This window comes from Aphelocoma coerulescens, chromosome 20, assembly GCF_041296385.1.
Source record: "Aphelocoma coerulescens isolate FSJ_1873_10779 chromosome 20, UR_Acoe_1.0, whole genome shotgun sequence".
Classification (NCBI taxonomy): Eukaryota; Metazoa; Chordata; class Aves; order Passeriformes; family Corvidae; genus Aphelocoma; species Aphelocoma coerulescens.
In genome coordinates this window covers 5,984,948-6,004,442 of record NC_091033.1, presented here as the reverse complement: position 1 = coordinate 6,004,442, position 19,495 = coordinate 5,984,948, and the positions used below count along the sequence as shown (strand labels likewise).

General features: G+C 42.2%; 1 long non-coding RNA gene across 1 annotated transcript; it reads right to left on the bottom strand.

Annotated features, from left to right (window-relative positions):
• Positions 1–10,814: 10,814 nt before the first annotated feature.
• On the bottom strand, positions 10,815–17,515 carry LOC138121016 (uncharacterized). Its single transcript, XR_011156038.1, has 3 exons — positions 17,343–17,515; positions 12,155–13,580; positions 10,815–11,670 (listed from the first exon to the last, which is right to left on the bottom strand). It is a non-coding gene; the product is annotated as an uncharacterized lncRNA (long non-coding RNA).
• Positions 17,516–19,495: the final 1,980 nt, after the last annotated feature.

Sequence of the window (19,495 nt, the reverse complement as noted above, 5' to 3'; positions counted from 1 at the left end):
TAGTAGATTGATGTTTTTAAATGTTCTGTTGTTGACAAAAAGCCCTCAGAAACCTGAAATGTTAATCTGTTTTTCTTTTGCAAATTGAGTACTGCCTGCTGTGTACATCCTTTTATTACTGTAGGGCTGCTCATAAGCTCCAGGCTGTTGGCATTTATTCATTAAAAAAGGAAAAGTATCAAGAAACAGCACTGAAATATTTTTTAAGTTGGTTTCCAAAACAAAAATAACTGGCAGATACAGGGAAAAAAAAAAAAAAACAAACCCCAAAATTTGGCCAAAAGAGTATTGACAGACAAGAACAGAAGGAGCAGTGTTGGTACCCCCAGGGACGAAGAGTCAACAAAACAAAGCTGACTTTCACAAGTAGTTGTCTAGACAATCGAGGCTTTTTTACAGATTGATGCTTAGGTTTAATAAGGAGGCCAAACTGCTTGAGTCTGCACGAAGCTGTAAGAAATCAAAAGCAAAATTCCACAGAGTGGTGCAAGAGCAGTATAATATAATTGCAGGGGTTTCAGAACAAAATCTTTATGAAAATGGGCAGCTTTCCTAGCCAAAAGACACCTTCTGGTGTCATTTATCAACAGCTGCTTTAGAAACCTGAGGTATGCTGCAGTGATCACTCATAGGAAGCTCTGCTGTCATTAATGACCAGATTTTTTCCACTTGTTCATTTTGCTCCTTTGAAAACAAGAAGCTGCTCCAAAATTCATTTTCCAATGCTAAAGAACATGAGTCTATATAGGTGCTTTAACATAAGCATCCAGGATTCTTTTTGTAAATATATCTGAGCAACACCTAGAGTGGAAATTTCCCCCAGACAGCTTCACCATGGACTTGGAGTGAGGAAATATCTCTGAGGGAAAAGCAAACTGAAATTAAAGCTGCAACCACCACTACACCATTACACACCAAGAACTTCAGTTCTTTAAAGAACAAAAGGAGGAGTAGATCAGCAGCAGGCATTTACTCATTCTGAGATTTAGGAATCTTTCTCCTGAATTCTGCTTCTGAATTCTGCTTCTTTTCCACTTCTTCTTTCTCCTAATTCTGCTTTCTTCCCTCTTTTTGGGGAAAGCAGTTATTTTCTTGAGGGACTGTGTTTGACTAGTGTGCCTCTTGAATTTCCTTTATTATAGTAGCCCTTTATATAGAAAAATCTTTTCATTTGTTTGCCAAAAGAAGCAGAAAATATTGTCTGCATCATCTGAGTAACTGAGCTCCATTTTTCCAATTCCACCTGCATTTCACAGAAATAAACTACCCAAATATGACACAGGATTTGAATGCTGTCTAATGGAATATGCAGCATGGAGGAAGAGGAAAGATTGCACTTGGTTAGTATTTATATGGTTTTTAGCATTCTTGGAAAAGACATGCAATTACTGTGCTTTTTCTTCGAGTCCACAGACCAGGTTTTTTTGCAGTAATGCAGACGATGCTGGAGTCATAACACAGCCAAGGTTTCACTACAAATTACAAGAAGTGCACTGGGACATCCATATTTTTACAATTCCTTCAAACAAATCACAGACAAGACAAATATGAAGAAGAGCTCCAAAAGCACATCCCTATATCCATAAACTTCCACTTGGGCAGAAGAAGATATGGGCATGGTTTCAAGGGAGTTTACTTCATGCCTTGTGCATTTTAGAGATATGTATTTCATTTTATTTGTTTACTTCAGTAAGTCCTCTGTGTCCCTGAGGTTTTGAAATATAAGGCCAAGGTCAGCAGCTACAATGGGAGTTGCTGTGGCCTTTGTAGGCAGGAGGTGGAAGGAGTGAATTTAATTCTCTTTTGACACCAATAGGACTTGGGAACAGGCAAGCCAACCAGACTGCCAGCATTGTGATATAGGTTGGGAACCAACCAGGAGGACTCTCCCCAAGAATGGAAACATAGAAGATTCCTAAAACCAGATGTTTTTACTCTTTTTTTTTGCTCTCACTGTAAACATTGGGTGCAAAGTTTGCTGCCAGCCTGCAATAAACCCCTCCCAGGTCTGCTGGACTGAGCTTGTGTGTGTGGACTCTGAGGTTCTGATTCTACTGCAAAGAGAATAACACTGAAACGAGCACAGAACATGTTAAAGTACAAGAGGAACTGTGATTTTTGGCTTGAATAAGTCTCCTAATAATTTGAATATTTGTTCTATTGATTTTTGCTGTTCCAAATTATTCTTCTCCCTTATTCTCCCCATGGTTTCATAACTTGGCAAGTCCTGTTTACTGATCAGCCTTTGTCTCTTTCTAAAAAGGAAGGCCAGGGAGTTTCTGTCATCTTTTAGGTCAGCTGGCTTGCTCACTATAAGCACAGCCTGAAAGAATGGGATAAAATTTGCACATTGAGCCCCATGAGTGCACTTCCACAGAGCTGGCTGCCTTCAGGAACAAAGACAAAACACGTATCCAAGTGTGTGCAGACTCAGGACTCTGGTTCCCAAATGTTACTCGGTAGCTGACAACCTCTGGCAAGCAAAATATACCCTTTTTATACTATACTGAACATTTTAAAAGTGGTAATAAATAGATGGTAGCTTAGAGGTGTGATTTATTTGTTTTATGAATCACAGAAGAGTCCATAACTCATGAAAGATTAAGGCTGAAGTTGTATGGCTCTTGCATTACAAGTGGAGATTAATGTCTTTTTTCATGAAGCCTCATCATTAACCGGTCTGCATTAGAGTAGTTTAATGTTAGTGACAGAAAGAATTGACTTTTAACATTTTTTAAATATTCTGCCATTTGGTTGGCCTTTGCCAGGGGGATTTCTCCTAGACCTGTGAGATTTTGAAAGGAATAAATCCTGTCTCAGCATGGGCTTTCTTACGTACACCTGCACCCCACACGATTATTATGAGGATCCACAAGATCAGCAGGATAATACAGACGGGTTTTGCCCTGCATAAAGACTGCATCAAGGCTTTTGGGACTTTTAGTCATGCTGAGTCACCCTGAGACGACTCTCCTTCATTAGAGCATCTCAATTTACAGCTCATCTACCATGACAAAAGTGGCTTCTGTTACAAATGTACTGCAAAAGGCTGGAATAGCTCTCCCCATCCACTGTGACTGCTCATGCTTCTATCAGACCAGAGTAGTGATGTTTTATGGTTTTCAGTGCTTCTCCCTTTCCAGGTACATATTTAGTTAAATATCATCTTACATGGGAATCATCATATTTATTTTTGAACCACAGATTATATCTGCGACTTTATCTTTCGTTGTAGTGTGTTATATCACAACGCTACAGTATTGAATACAAGTAATTTACTAAAATCTATTAAAACACTCCCATTTTAGAAATCCATTACAACTTTCCTTGTTGTTATTACCATATCCAGGAATGCCAATGCGACAGGAGAATTAACTTGATGAACAGTCCTGCGAAATGTGCCGCTACAAGCTGTTTCTAAAACATCTTTCAAGGCATCTCCATCAGCTCATGATTCTCTTTGGTTTTCTTTCTTTTCTAGAACCATTTGCTAGCCCTTAGTTGTGGTAAGTGATTATTTGTGCTTTCAAACAAACTCCATGAAAAACGTTTTTCAAGTGGAGATCAAAGAGTGAAGGCAAACATAAAAGCAGTCTTATAAAAACTGTGTATTAAAAAAATCTAAGCACCATCCATATGCCAATCACATCCAAACCTCATGGTCCCTTCTCTATGAGGCTTCTTAAAGGTGATAGAAATGTCAGATGAAACAAAAAGGGGCACATTATGGAGAGGGAAATTATGGAGATGAGAGGTGGCTCTCAGGAGTCATCCACTGAGGAGTTCTGGTTAGGAAGGGCAGCTCCAGAGAACAATGCTTGCAGCACTAACTGTGGTCTCCAATTACTACAGTCTGAGAGCTGTAATCGTTTCTAACAGTTGCAGGTGTCATTAAACAGAATTTTCACAAGCCCAGGGCTTAAAATGATGCCCTAAACCTACAAAAACATGCAAACCCTTCAGTCCCTAGAAAGGATTTACTCTTAAGTACTAAGGGCTGGTTTTTCACGCTGAGATCACACAGTTGTAAAATTCAGATCTAAAATGAGCTTATGTCCTAGTCTGCTATGACTTCTCTTAACACCCCTGCACCCAGGATGTTCATTGTTTTGACCTCTGCCAGTGATGGGATGGTGAGGCACAAAGATTTCCTCGTAGGCCATGATGTTACTGAGCACTGGAGACCCCAAACACTCCACTATCTGGAACAAACATGACATCAGTGCTCAGTGGACTTAAGCAAACAGCATAAAGGCTCCAAGAAGTGCAATTATTTGAGATAATTAAACTTCTTGCACTTGCTGACTAAAGTCAGCCCAGATTGCGCTGCCATCTCCATGCAACCATAACAACTTCTTCCTTCCATTGTGTCCCAGATTAATGTGAACACCTGGAATCAAAAACCTGAGGCTTGCGAGGAAGGTGCATAAAACTTTATTGATCCTTGGCAGGTGGCAGGGATCCAGTCACACAGCAGTGATTCACTTTCCAAAGCCCTGCCTCAGCAAGGAGCAGTGGTGGGCTCTCCAGAGACCCCTCTCTTCTTTGACTGCTTCTAAGTCCCAATCAGGAATATTTTAAGGAGATGATTACAGGAAATTACAAATTCTTTCAAGAATTTGAGGCTTCATTACTCAGATTTTAGCATATTAATATTTTTAAGGATGGTTCACAACTAAATATGGTATTGCCTTTCTTATTGTTTCTACTGGGTTCATTTCAACACTTGAAAACCCCTACATGCCAACAGGGCTCAATGGCAGCAGCCTGTGGGCAATTAAGGTTAAAATTTAGTCTTGGTCATATGTGACTGCTCCTGTAAATGTGGTGAAACACAGTTGGAGCACATATTCCCCAGAGAGTAAGTAGGCAATGCTTTAAGGAAGCCATGGAAAGATAAATGGATGCAGAGAGGCTCTGGAATTTTGCTTGAAATAATTTTTGCTTTGCTTTTAATGATCAAAACCATTCCTCCCACTGAACCACATAAAAAAATAGCATTTGTGTCTGTGCCAAAGGTGGAGCATAGAGTAGACCCACTGAAATGAAAGACAAGTGAAAAATTAATGAGAAACTGGAAACCAGCAGCTCCCACCCTGTGAGCAGTAGTCTTTTATATCCTTCTTCCATACTGAGCATCTCAATGGGGCAAAAAATCACAGTAGCTCCTTTGACTTCAAAGGAGATGCACCGGTTGGGAAGGAGGGGAAACAATCCAGAGAGCGCTGTACCAAGTCCACACAACTTAGGAAGAGAAGAGAGCCCCTAGCAGAGCCAATCAACACTCAGGAGAGTGGGGAATATTTTTGTTATAAAGGGTTTTGTGTAAGGAAGAAAAGCACCTAGAGGTGATCCAGCTTTGACTGAGGATCTCATCGGGCCAAAGCAGATGTAGCCTGGAACTTCAGCTCTAATTTCTAGGGTTAAGGAGGCACAGACAGGTACAACAAATAAGCCTGAGGGTCACAAACAGACGTTTTTGACAAACCTTTCACTCTCCAATATCTGCTCTAGAAGAAATTAGCAGTCTGAGATTGTCCTGTACTCATGTCAAGAGGCATCACACTTCTGGATTATGTCTTGGAAGGGTCTTTTTCCCCCAAAGAACCCACTAATCAATTACACCTTTTTTGTCTAACTATTCAATGTTTAAAATAACAGTTTCTCAAGCTCTTTTGAGAAACAAATGAAATAAATGGAAACATTGTCTTTCCTCATCCGTTTAGCCATCATGCAATCCAGTTTGCCCCAAAAAATGAGAATTTATGAGAAGACCCCTAAAAATCCTTACAAATCATTAAAAGTATTCATGTGTGCTCTTCTGTTGATATTTATGACCCAAAGGAAGCATGTACTATGCTACCAGAAATCCAGGGAGTTCTCCTGATCTATTGTCTTTCCCTGTATATTAATATAATAACATTTGTCTTCCATAGCATGTTTAATAAATTCATACTATCATTTTGAAATGATGCCTCTGTGATCTGGGGAGTTCATTATCACCTGCTCGCTGGAAGTGGTCCCTCTCCAAACCCACCATTTCTTAGGAATTAGATATAGAGTGTTTTAATTGCTGATCATTAAATGCTGTACCTACCCTGAATATTCCCTGTGAAGTCAGTGGGACTGTAATTTCCTCCCCTCTAATTAACTGAGTTTACATGGCAGCACTGGCAGGGTTCTTCTGGAAGGCAGGGGGGTTAAAAGGAGCTTCACTAGGTGAGACCCTTATCTGAGCTGATTCCTGAATCCTGGGTGTGTGAGTGTTACAATGACAAACTTTAGCAGCACCACATCCCTTGCAGCCCTGGCAGAGGGAACTTTTGCTCAGGTCAGATGCTCCTGAGCCCAGAGGAGCTCTTCGTCTCCCTCTAACCTTGCTTGAATCGCATCAGACTGCAGCAGGGATGCTTCCCTGCCACCCCTTGCCATGTTTTAAAAGGCTGTTAGTCAACAGAACCTCCCTAATTCACCCTGTTTTACAGAAAAAGGAACAAAGTAGGAGATGAGGTTTGGGAGGCTCACCAGTGAGTGTGTCAGTGTCAAAAAGGGAGCAGCAGAAAGTGCTGTGTGGATCCACCACCAGCACCGTGGCTGTGCCATTGCCCGCAGCTCTGCTGTGCTGCTCTCCTGTCTGAGCCACACAAACTCCCACTGTGGCAGTACCTGCTGCAGTGAACACCTGCAGCCTCACTCTCCTCTACCGATTTTAAAGTGCCTGCAGGATCAGCAGCACCCCTGGAAGCTCTACCCCCCTGTTGAAATTGAGCAATGAGTCCAGAAGTTATTGGGGAGGGGAGGAGGATGCAGACGCAGACGCACAGACAGTACGATTGCATAAGCCTCGTTCCCATGAGAAACCAGGCTGAAAAACAAACTGTCCTAACATGGGTTCTCATAACTCTGCCTGGTAAGTAGGTCATGCCAGGTCCCAAACTCACGTAACTTTGCCTTTCTATCCAATGGGCTCTCCTCTAGGAGGCAATCCTGGGTTTGGCAGGTTTGACCTTTCATTTTTCCTATCACTGAGACACCCTTAAGGGAAAAAACCAAAACGGGTTGATACAATGCAACGTCAAAACCCACCATGGTCTTGTATCACAGCAAGATTTGTGCTATGGGACAGAACTATGAGGAACAAACCAGCAGGGAACAGCTCTGACACTGACCCTACTTGCGCACCAGCTCCCACTGCTGTAGGGGATCATGGGGTCTAAAATAAGATCCTAGATTTCTAATCGGTCTGTTCTCCCCTTGAAGCAGGAGAAGCTTTCCCATTAACATGAATGGGAGTTATGTGTCTGCCCCAAAAATAGAATGGACCTTAGGCCTGGTCCTTTTATTTCCAAAGAAATAAACTCTTTGCTTTCCTGCTGCAGGGAGACACATTTAAAAACAATCTGCCAAGAAAATATATTAGTAACGGTAGTCCTTCCGTTTAAATCTGAGGCCTCACACTCATCTCTCGGCATTTATCTCCAAGCTCATGATCAGATCTAAGTTTCAGCTATACTTTTTTTGAGACTCCCAGCAAGACAACACCAGTCTGTTTTTTCAAACGTTACAAACCCGTGGCAATGGTCACCTTCAGCACAGACCAGGTTCAGCAGGGCAGGTCTCCAGTAAGAGCTGCTGCCAAGGGAGCCCTGAGACCTCAGAGCTGTGACCCTTTTGCTTGTGAAAGGAAACTTCGTTCTACATCTCTTTTGTGCCACATCAGCTCAGTGTGAGAGAGGGGCTGCCCAGCTGCCTCCCCACCGACCACGGCCCAGCTGGAAGGGAGCCGGAGACATCATTGTGAGGAATTCTGCACCCTAGTATGTGGAAAAGGAAAGATTTCTGCAGTGGATCAAGATGCTTTTGAAACCCTTCCCCATACTTAGGTGGGGATTGCAGTGCTAAAGGCCGTGTCCTGGGCACAAGCCGAATGTGAGAATGGGAAGAGCATTGTGTTGTATTGGTAGACACGGACAATTTTATTGTTTTGTAACATACAGAGGAATATCCTTTCTCTTTCTTTTCTTTGAGACAAACAAAAACCAGAAACTTCTCCAACTTCTGCAGTCTACAAATTTGCTTTCTTTTTTTTCCTGTGGGAAGTCTTAACTAAATATAACCCCTGTAAAACTCCATGTATACAAAAGGAAACCCCAAGTTATTTTGCATCAAACACTCAGTGCACAGAAAGCCCCGTAGTGTCAGATCTATTTCCACCAGCTACTTCTACTGGAAATGTTCAAGGCCAGGTTGGATGGGGCTCTGAGCAACCTGGTCTAGCAAAAGATGTCCCTGCCCAAGGCAGGGGTTGGATCTAGGTGATCTTTAAGGTCCTTGCCAACATAAACTATTCCACATTTCTGTGATTCTTTGGTCAAGTGTGTGCAAAGGCTCTCATTGAGCTGTCCTGTAACACTGATCTTTGTCTCTCTGTGTTTATCACCATAAATTTCAAACAAGTTGACCATCAAAGTCATCAGGGTTTGGTCAATGGGCTGTTTATTATTAGGAATATTTTTTACTCTCTATGCATGGTGATAGGTTGTCCTATAAATGTCTGCTCCTCAACCCAGTCTGCTGTGTTCACTTCCTGCATCTGCTTTCCAAAATGTTCCAGTCACAGGCCAAGCTTCACCCAGCATAGCTGTCTGAAAATGAAATCTGAAGATATCTGTTTATAAATTGGCCTTGCATCTCAAATTAAAGGGCAAATGGCTTTACAGCTCTGCCCCTTGCAAACCAGTCTGTGAGCACAAAGCTTACAGGAGCCAAGCACCTCTGCAAAAAGGGACAAGCATAACCACAATAAAAAAAGCCTAGTCCTTTTAGCACCTACTAAATAAAGCAAAATGCATGCACTGTTGTGCTCACTTTTGGTTTCCATACCAGGTTGCTTCAGTCACACATGGGGATTTTGCAGGTGATATTACCTGTCTTGCACGCAGCATTACAAATAGATTCAAAGTACTTTGCTGGAAAAAAAAAGAGAAAGAACTCAGCTGAGTAGAAAAATAAACATTGCTCTGAAAAAAAAAAAAATCCATCTACAATCAGAGATAAATTACAAAGGAATTAAAAAAAAAAATCCCAAGGATCATTTAGAAAAAAATTAGATTTTTAAAGTTTTACCTGACCATGGAAATAACAAGTGTGCCTTCAACTGATTCATTCTCCACAAAACTGTTCTATTTTCTGCCATCTAAAAATATCTGTCTCCTTTTTGAAGAACTGATGAAGAACCTGGCTCCTTTTTTCTTCTCCCAACATGCCCCAGCTTGAAATCATCAGAGCTGTGATGCTGAGCTTCCCTCCTCAGCCAGAGTGTGAACAGCGAGGATAGGATTTCTCCCATGTAGTTTTAACCACTGAAAAAGTGGGTATCAAGTGCAAACCACCTCTCTAGGCACTTTTAACCACCAGTAGAGAGAGAAAAGCCTTTTGGAGGTGCCCCTGACTATTGACATATAATTTAGACTAAACACCTGTAAGTAGGTGAGATGGATCCCACCCACAGAGCTTTCTTCTTCCTCGAGGCCAATTAGATACAACTGCTGCTTCACCATGATCTAATTTCAAGACTTTGAAACAAGGCTTTCAGTCAAAAATGCAAATTCAGTGAAAACGAGACCTTTTTGTGGGAAAGGGCTGGTTTCTGATTCCTGTCTTTAAAAGATATTTAGGAGAAAAAAAATAGGTGTGGTTTCTATATTTTCAAAAAGCAAAATTTCCATTTTCTGTTTGAAACTAGCCTTGTGTTTGAAATTCACATTAACTTATAGTCATTTAAAATAAAGGGTCAACATAAAAAAAGGAATCATTCCACTGGCCCAGCCTTTCCCCTTATATTTAAATCACAGATCTGCAAAGAAATTTCATTTTTCCCCCTTTCATCCTGATTTAGATGAGGACAAAAATCCAATCAAAACTTCAAACATCTATTCAGGAAACAAAAGCTATTTCCAATACAGCTTTAATGCTTCATCTACAGCTGAATCACCCTGTGTAAAAGGGCTGAGTTGATGTCAGTTGGGTTGAGGGAATCCTGCTGCTACTGTTTTCCACTCCTCTTTAGCTTCTTGGTGCCCAGCCCCAGCACTGGTTTTGTGCATCCAGCTGAGTTGTGGGACAAATACATCAGCCACAACACTGTGAGAGGTGCTGGGTACAAACCTGAGTATGATTTGTTCATGGTCTAAACCCAAAGGACTTGGCCCAAGCCCCATCTGAGCCAAAGGACTTGACCCAGGTCCCATGTGGGAGCCGAGCGAGCAGGTCAGCAAGGTGCAGAGCTCCTGCTCGAAGGCCAGTGAACCCTGTAACAGATACCCAGAGGAAGGTTTGTTTTTCCTGTGGGTGAGTTCGTGCTGGGCTGTGCACTGGAGATTGGCAAAGCAGCCTCTGGTGTCACCTGGTCAGAGCAGACAGTTCTCCTCCTCCTCCTCCTCACAGACAGTTTCCACACACAACGTCCTGTAGTGCCCTGGGAGCCGCTGCCAGCCCTCGGCGCAGCCACATGGCCACTGCTGCTGAAAGAGAGTTGACATCTCAGCATGGAACTGAGCTGTCCGGCAGATGCTTTTAACATTAGAAAGAGGAAACAGTTCAGGAAAAAAGATGCAGACCTGGCAAGTTCTTCTTTGTGGGGGAGAAAAGAAGAAGAAGAAGAAGAAGGAGAAATGGTGAAGAGTTTTGTCTTTTCTTCAGATGGAGAGAGGTGGTGCAGGGCTAGGAGCACTGGCTGCTGCCTTAGGACTGTGCTGCTGCTGTTGCAGAGTGTAATTAACAGGGGTAAATGCCCCATTCCTGGCACTGAGTGCAGGGGTGTGTTCCCAGTGGCAGCCCTTTCCTTGTCCCAAGGCTGCGGGATGTGTTTTGCAGTGCCGTGCAGAGCAGCAGGGGGAATTACACCGGCTTCACGTGGTACTCAAGAGCACAGAGAAGTGATGCTGACAACAGCTGTGGGGTTCAGTGCTCTTTCAGATAGTCCCCAGCTCCTGCATCTACCCAGAAAAATCTCAGCCTTCATTTATTTCAGTAATTGAAAGTGTAGGGTGTTTCTGCTGCAGAGAGGGACTTCATAATAGTCATTGTGTAGATTCCAAAAACAATAAGCAAATACAGGGAAGCCTTTTTATTTATTTATTTATTTTAACTGGGGAAAAAGATATTTTTTTAAACCAATCTCAGTACCTTTTGATATTTGAAAGGCTGGGGCTGATAGTGTTTTCACTGAAGTAAGTAAAAGACATGCAGATCATCCCTAGAACACCAGACCTTGTTCTCATTTCTCCAGTGGGCCAAGCATGGGTGTAGCCAAAGGAGACCCCGCTCTGAGAGAGGAATGGGATATTAAAAACAGCAGGAAAATGCTTAATTGTTTGGCCAGTATCTTTGAGACAAGCAGTGTTCACCCAACAAAGCCACCCAGCTGCCACCTTGGATTTCCCTTCTGACTTTAAGCAATGTCGTTGCTGGCCTCCTAATGAAAGCCAGGCCAAAAGCCCTGGGGGAAGGCTGCCACAGCTGAGAGAGCCGCAGAGAAAGAGGCTGCCCCAGCCCAGACAAGCCCTTGGATGTTCAAACCTTTTTCTTCTAAAGGCAAAGATTTCACTATGAACTGTTACAAGCTTCCAAGATTGTGGGATCAGCATATGGGCTTGGGTCTTGTTGCTTCTAAGGGAGATAAACACATTATGTGGTGATCTGGGAGTTACACACAGTCTCTGATATGTCTTTTACAAGGGTACAGCTCATACATTGGATCTGCTTTGCCTCCATCCCTCTTTCCTTCCCTGCCTCCTGTGCATTTGCTTGTTGTGTGAGAACACTCGTGTGTGCACACACAAAAACTCAGGGCATGTGGACGAATAACCCACTGGACTAAATGTTTGAATACCATTTTCAAAGAGAAAGAGCCCCTCCCTCTTGGCTGAAATCATAAAGAAACCAGAACTCTGAAATACGGCTGCAGAGGCCCTGGTAGAATACCAGGAGTCCTTCAGCCTCCCCAAGATGCTCTGATCAGTGTTCAGATCAGATCAGAGTCTGCTTGGGTCACTGCTGGTTGGCTTCCAGGAGTCTCTATCAGCTCTACTTTTATCTTCTGACCTCCTGATTCCCTTTTACTTCTTGCTTACATTGAGGGTGAGAGCTTTACCTTTTGACTCCATGAAGTCCACCCTCAAAAACTCCCTTCTCCATCTGTGACAGTCAGGAAGGGACATATTTGAGGATGATTTGGTGAGGTTCTTCATGGCTTTAAGGGAACTTTCCCCCTCAGGTGTCCAAACCGCATATTTTCTCTCCTCTAGAAGAACCAGGGGAAGGCAGGTGGTTAAGAATTTTGTGTACATATATATTGTAGGCAATCTGGGTTAAAAACATTTGACCCAGCCTAGGCTAATATACTTCAGTGTGGCTGAAGTCAGAACAAAGCCCATTTTTTTGATTCATGGGCTCTACAGGCAGGGGAATGGCACAAGACAGACTGTCCCTTTCCTCCCCTCGGCTCACGTCAAACGAATGGAAGATTTGCACGTGAGAAAAAAGGTTGCCTTGAAATTATATGAATCATTCTGAGGGGCTTTGCCCTACCTTGCCTTTTCCAAGTCATCTCTAATTCCTCTTCAAGGTATCATGTGAAAGAAAACCACAACAGACATCGCTTGCTCAAGTAGCTTATTTTTATCCAGCAGTGAATATCTTCACTTCCCTCTTTTCCATAGATCGATGGCTCTCTCAGAATCACTTTCTACACCAGAACTCACTCCAGATTTAACCATATCTGCACTGATGGCTTCTTCCAGAATCAGATAAATTATTTGATCTCATTTTTCTCAAATGGTGACATTTTCATCAAGAGATCATGGAAAAAGTTCAGTGGAAAACAAAAAAGTACTTTTACCTCAGAAAGTCTCTGTTGGCATCACAATTGCTCTCATGCCTCAGTTTCCAAAATTAAGTTGTCCTGTACTGCAATGTCTATACTGAGAAAAATCAGTCAGTTTACACTCAGCTTTTTTTCCATTCCATTTTCATACAAATTGAATTGCTTAGAATTTTAGCTGGCAAGGGCTGCGTGAAAATTGGTGAAGGTGTCGGTAACTGAGCTCTTTTCTTTTTAGAAATAATAAAGTACCTATAGTTCCTCCTCTTCCTTCATATAATCAAAAAGCCAAAATGGTTGATTATATTGTAAAGATATAAAATGTTGTCAAATAAAAAATCAGACACAGGAAGAAATGCCAGTGAAAATTGTGTGTGCTACCCCAGCAGGTAACGTGGACTATGACTGCAGCCAGTGATGGGCGAAGGAATAAAGTAGTAGTCCATGAGCATGGGTTTTGCAACCTTAACTGAGAAAAAACCAATTCCAGCCACAAAATAACAGAAATATACTGGTGAGAGGAAGATTTCTAGCCATGCAGAGCAGTGATGTTCTCCCAGTAGGACCAGGAGCAGCAGTACTCTTCACTTCTTTTCAACCAGGTCTTGATCCTCATTTAAGCACGCACAGTACAGCTGACAGCAGCTGCCTGCAAGCTTCCCCCCAGCCCTGCATGTCTGTACTCTTAATACAGTCACTGTAAGAAGAAAACATTGATTTTTTTCAGTGTGCCTTCTCTGAGCTAACTGGGAAATGAGGAGTGCTGGAATTAAGGCAAGCACTCATTGTGCTGTGCAGTTTATTACATTTAAGCAATTTACTACCCAGACTTGATAAATCCCCATCCTCCCCCCCAAATATGACACTGGTATCTGCATCCTGGCTTGAGAAGGAGACAAATCTCTTAGATTCTTCTGACTCTGGCAGAAATCTGGACTTCTGAGCAGCCTGGAGTCCTGGGGCTCCCTGAATGTGTGTTCTTCCTCCAAGACAGGGACAAAGCATGGCCCCCTGCTACAAGTGACTGCTCAAGATTTCATGTCAGGCACCATCCTTTAGTGCAACATCATGCTCTTCCTCTTTTATCTGAGCCCAGAGCAGGTCCAAACTGGAACTTCAAACATACAACCAGCAGATGTTGTGAACATCAAGGGCCGCAGAAAGCGATTCAAATCCCATGATCCCAAAAGAGGAACTGGTTTTGTGAAATGCTTTCTTGCATATACCCACAGATACTAGAAATCTCACAAGGACAGCTAAGCTGATAACATTTCCCCTGTTCAGAAGGAATACTTTTCCAGTCAGAACAAATAAGGACATTTTAGTAGCTGCAAACATAAACCAGAGCCCTGCTTCGGCCACACAACTGAAATGCTGCATTTCTGCCTAAGCACAAACCCCAGCTGGGTCCTGCAGGCACCCTTCTCACTCACATTCAATCCCAGCATCTGTCAAATTGCTTCTCTGACCCAAATGTTGTCTCCCTGTACCTGGTAACTCCACTATGCCCACCCAGTGTTCAGCTCTTGGAGACATCTGCAACACATCAACTAACTTTTTATTAAAGGTTTTATTACTCAAAAGGGGTTATCTTTTTTAAAGGAGAGCTTGGGTGGATTTCTTTTTCCCCAGGCTGCCGAAATACACAAATATTGTCACATTTGCTGGGGCTATTTCAAAATAAATAAATGAAGCCTGTGGGCTGGGCAGGAATGGAGATCTACAGCTGCAGGGTGTAAAATTGGAATCCCCATGCACGGCCCCGCCGCGGGGCTGCTCCCCTTGCACAACATGCAAAGGAAGGAAGTTGAAAGGAAGCAATTTATGAGTTAGCCCTGAGTAATCCAGTGATATGGAGAGCAATGCAGAGGTAGAAAAGCCTGTATGACAGAGTGAATGTACGTGGGCTTGTAAATCAGTGCTGAATGGGAAACTAAAGTGAGAAGGAGAAATGCTGCCCAATTTTATCAGGGACATTGTGGCAAGGTCATGGGCAACAGTAGGTGCATAATATCAAGAGACTAGATGGAAAAAAACACTTTTTGGTATTTTATACCTCCACCTCAGAAGTCATATAAATGGACAAACAGTGTTTTCCCTTCCTTCATAATTTCCTCTGAAGGAGGCAACTGATGCAGAAGAAAATGATTTTCTCCTAAGAGCCAGTCAGAGAAGGATGGGACATATTCACTTATTCAATAGGCAGAGTCCTGATTCAGAGATAATGGAAGGGTTTTATCCTGTAATTTTGCTTATCACTCTCCTTTTTCACAGTTCTTAATAATGAACAGCTTCAGATAGAACAAAACACATTCAGAGTCACTTAGCTCCTGTGCTGAGCTTGAACAACACAGCAGCTTTTTCTAGAGACCAAAAATATTTGAGAGTTTTTCCCCATGCCATTTGGCACTTTTACCAAATTAGCTTCTTGGACCTGTCGATAATCAAAGACATCATAAAGCCTAAGGATAAAGGCTGCCTACTGTTCCAATTTTTTTTTTTTTAACTGGAAAAGAATGAGACCTCTGGTACATACTTGAGTTTTGATAATCCATGAAGGTCCAGACAAGGTTTTGGGAATTTATCAAAACATAAACTTGAGGCTTTTCAGATTTGGTAATCAATATTTAATTTATTCCTTTAGACAGCTCCTGCCTACCAATTTCTATGCATTTGTTTAAAGGAAGAGGTCTAATGGTAATGCTTCTGTCTCCAAAGATGAAGTCCAGCACTTAGAGAGGTACAAGAAATGTAAATTGAACAGAGAATTTGAAACCATCTGCTGAATTTTTATTTAATTAAGGCCTCATCTGCATTTGAAACACAAATTAAAGTGTGAATTTAAATGAAAAAGAGATTGATGAATAACTTCACAGGCATCTGAGTTCTGGAACAGGAGTGCATTGTCCTTATTTACCTTAATACACTTGGAAATTATGTTATTCAAATTAGAAACACAGACTTCTCTCTTCAAGAAGAAGAGCATCAATACTTGGAGTTAATCAGAAACACTCAAGAGCAATAGATGCGAGACAGTTTATTAGAAAAGTTAGCAAGGAACTGTGAAATGAGCTTTGTGCTCCACATGTAACATTTCACAGAACTTTAGGGAAGTTTCAAGTGCACAGCTCACCCAAACCTCACACAGATCGTTCTGGGGAAAAGCTTCCTTGGGTGTAAATCGGGTGCAATGAATAGAAATAAGGGCTTGTTGTTTAAGGACACAAAGAATAGCAAGCACAAGTGTAATCATAGGCAGTTTGGGGTTGCATGGGTCCTTCTGATTTTGCCAGATAGATTCAATCTGAGCACAGCGAAGTTGCAGAAATTGAACACCCCAGGGGCAGTGTAAGACTGAAATCCCTGTCTAGCTCAGCAGAGCAGATCCAAAAGTCCATCCTGAAACTCAAGATTTCCTGGGATCTCTCCAGCCACAGAACAAAGGATCCATCTCATTCACTGCTGCACCAAAAAAGGAGTCTTTTGTGTTTTTCAGAACAGGACTTGCACCCATGCATTGAGAAATCTTTCCTTTATCCTGGCACGAGCTGCAGCAAGCCCGAAACTCCCAGTGAGCTGCCCCATGAAACTGCCCCACGAAACTGATGAGACACTGGTTTTCTCTCACAAGCCCCACTGGTGAAATGCACCGATTTCAAGTCACACTTTTGCCATACTCAGTTTTTGCTCTCATCAACAATGTTTCCCTGACCCCGATGCCCTGCAGAACAGAACCCACTTTATTAATGTTAAGATTCAAAATGCTTCTCTCTGAATCTTCTCCCACAAACCAGGCTTAAGTGATTCATATAAAAGAGGCTCTGGAGACAAACAGACACAAGTTTTCAAAATGTAAAGCACTCTTTTTTCATTGGTTGTCAAAATGGATAAACCCCAGGGTGTTCAATCTGACCTGTGCTCGACCACACAGGCTTTGGAACTGCTACAGCCTTGCTCAGCTCTAGGGAGCTTAGCTAGTGGTTTCAAGGGAAACATGAAAATGGAGGCTGAATCTGACCTAAACCAGGTTACTAATCTGATTCTAAAAAATAGAAACAGAATTCTTCCTTTTTTGGAAAGCCAAAATATCATAACAACAGTGGGCCTACATCAGGTGTTTCATTACAGAAGGTCATGTGTGAACATGTTCCCCTTCCTTTGACAATTGGGTGGACCACCATATATGCTGGAACAGTACTAATATAAAAAAATGAAAATTAAAATCCCGACCACACTAATAGTCCCATCAGGGAACAGTGATGAACTCACAGTTTAGATGATAAAAAGAGCAGCTGTAGCAATCTTATATTCATTACTTGTGTTTACAGCCTTCTGCAGAAAGTAGGAAGCACTGTGCTTCAACACCCAAATACATGTAATTTCCCCCCCCAAAATAAACAAACATATATTTTAAAAATTATTTCTCCCAATATTATTTCTGCTCAGAGTCAAAACTTACCTCAAAATGCACAGAGCACAGACACAGCAGGTTGCACAGAAGCCTAAAATCCTCCTGTAAGTAAATAAAGCCAAATAACTGCAATAAAAAAAAAAAGTTAACTCTAGTCTTTTGTTTGTTTCCATTGTAAAATTGCCATAGGACTGAGGAAATATAGTAGCACTTAATTTTACTAGTTCCATCATTGTAGATTGGCTGGGTATTAATTGTGTTAATGGTGATCATACTGAATTAATTTGGTATTTATTGAGAGACCACCTGTGCACCCATATGGTTTCCATCATTATTTAGGAGTAGTTAATGGACCCATTAGGAGTTAGCAGAAAGATGTGGGCTGGCAGTACTTCCCGAGAGTGGTAGAAACATTCTGTTGATATCCATTGCATTTTGAGGATTTTCCAAGGAGCTATTTGCTTCCCACCAATTTTCTTTCTCTTTAAATTACATACATTCTCATCTTAGCTTTCAAGAACTCCCGGAAAAATTAACTCATGTTCCTTTGCCTATGACAAATCTGAGGGGACAACCTTTAGCCTTTTGATTTTGCAAAATACCTCTTTGCATGTTTCCTGCATGGCTCCCTGGGGGAAGCAGGGCAGAGGAAAGCTGCCAGCATCTCTGGTGGGTGGGTGCACTCGTGTGCTGGGGGGAGAGGTTGAGAGAGGATGGGGAAAAGGGGAAATGTTTACTGGGACTCTTGCCCTGCAGTGTGACAAATTTGCCCACGCAATCTGTAGTGTCAGTTGTGCAAGACCAGAAACCTGTGGTGGGGAGGGGATGGTGGGAGAGTCACATGCAGGGAGTCAGCCTTGACTGTCAGCAGAGGAGAAGGAAGAATGCTTTGGCTGGGTGTGGTGGTAACCAAGGCTGCTGGCTGACCGCAGTGACCTCCTGCTTTGATCCACATATCTGAAAAGACACGTCTCAGGCCCCGCTGCTGCACGGGCTGAGCAAACACGCCAGGGGCTGGAGCAAAGAATTTCCATTTTTGGTGCCATGACAATGGGCAGATGGAGGAGCATCTGTGTAGCTTCAGCGCAAAAGGACAGTTACTTTGTTCAAACTGGAATCCCTGAAGCAGTCTAAAAGTGTTCATTTCCCCAGAAACAGGGAATACAGCACCCCCCACACATACTTGAAAAATCCAGGCTTGATTTGCTGGGCGCATCCCAAACAATACAAAGCTTATGCAAACTTTGCTATGTGCCAGTGTTCAGCTGTCAGCCACCTTCAACAACATCTGAACTTGTTGGCCAAATGCAACCAAATTCAACGAAACAGCAGAGGTCCCAAAGGTTTTAGGTTTTGTAAAAACGAGGGGAGAGGAGAGAGGAAGGGGAGAGAGCAGAGCTAGTGCCCTTCCAGAGTACAAGGGGCTTAGTCTTGGCTCAGTTTTCTAGTCCTAGACAAGAAAGACTTCGCTCCTCAGTGAAGTTTTCTCTCCCTTACAGGATCTGAAAGATTTCCTCCTATGCTTAAAGGTTTTCAAAACTCCTTCGTTCTCACAGACACACTTTTTGTGGGAAGAAACATTGATGCAGCTCTCCTAGATTTCAAGTAAGCAGAAAGCCATGTATCACATAGAAACCTAAATTCATTACTTGTCTTGCTCATGGAAAAACTTGTCTCAATAAACAAGGAAGAGACTGAGCTGTCTTCTATTTTTGCCAGGTAAACAATTAAGTTAACAGTTATTCATCATGAGCATATTCACAATGTGAATGAGGACTGAAACAATAATTTCTGCATGTAGGGGATATAATCAAGGTATTTGCAGCATGACTCTCGTGATTATTCATACTTACACTCACAAACTGATGCTGTTAAATGGGGCTGCGTTCTCACAATCACACCTTTGATATTTAAGTCACTTTTCTGTAGCTTAGGAAGCCAGGTCAGATTTCAGTGCACCTCTTGACAAGGACACCTTCTTTCTCTAAACTGTGCATATTTGGGCTGTTTTCTGTTTACTAATAAAATAGACACCTCTACATTAGCATTTTCACAATTCCCTTTTCAAGGAAATCTCCCAGATACCTTAATTTACTATGCTGAGGTTTGAAATGCACAACAGCCTTGAAGTGTGGAAATGACATTATTTTGGGGAAAATTTCAACCAAAAGGGGTGCCTTTGAAGGACTTCAATTGCTAAT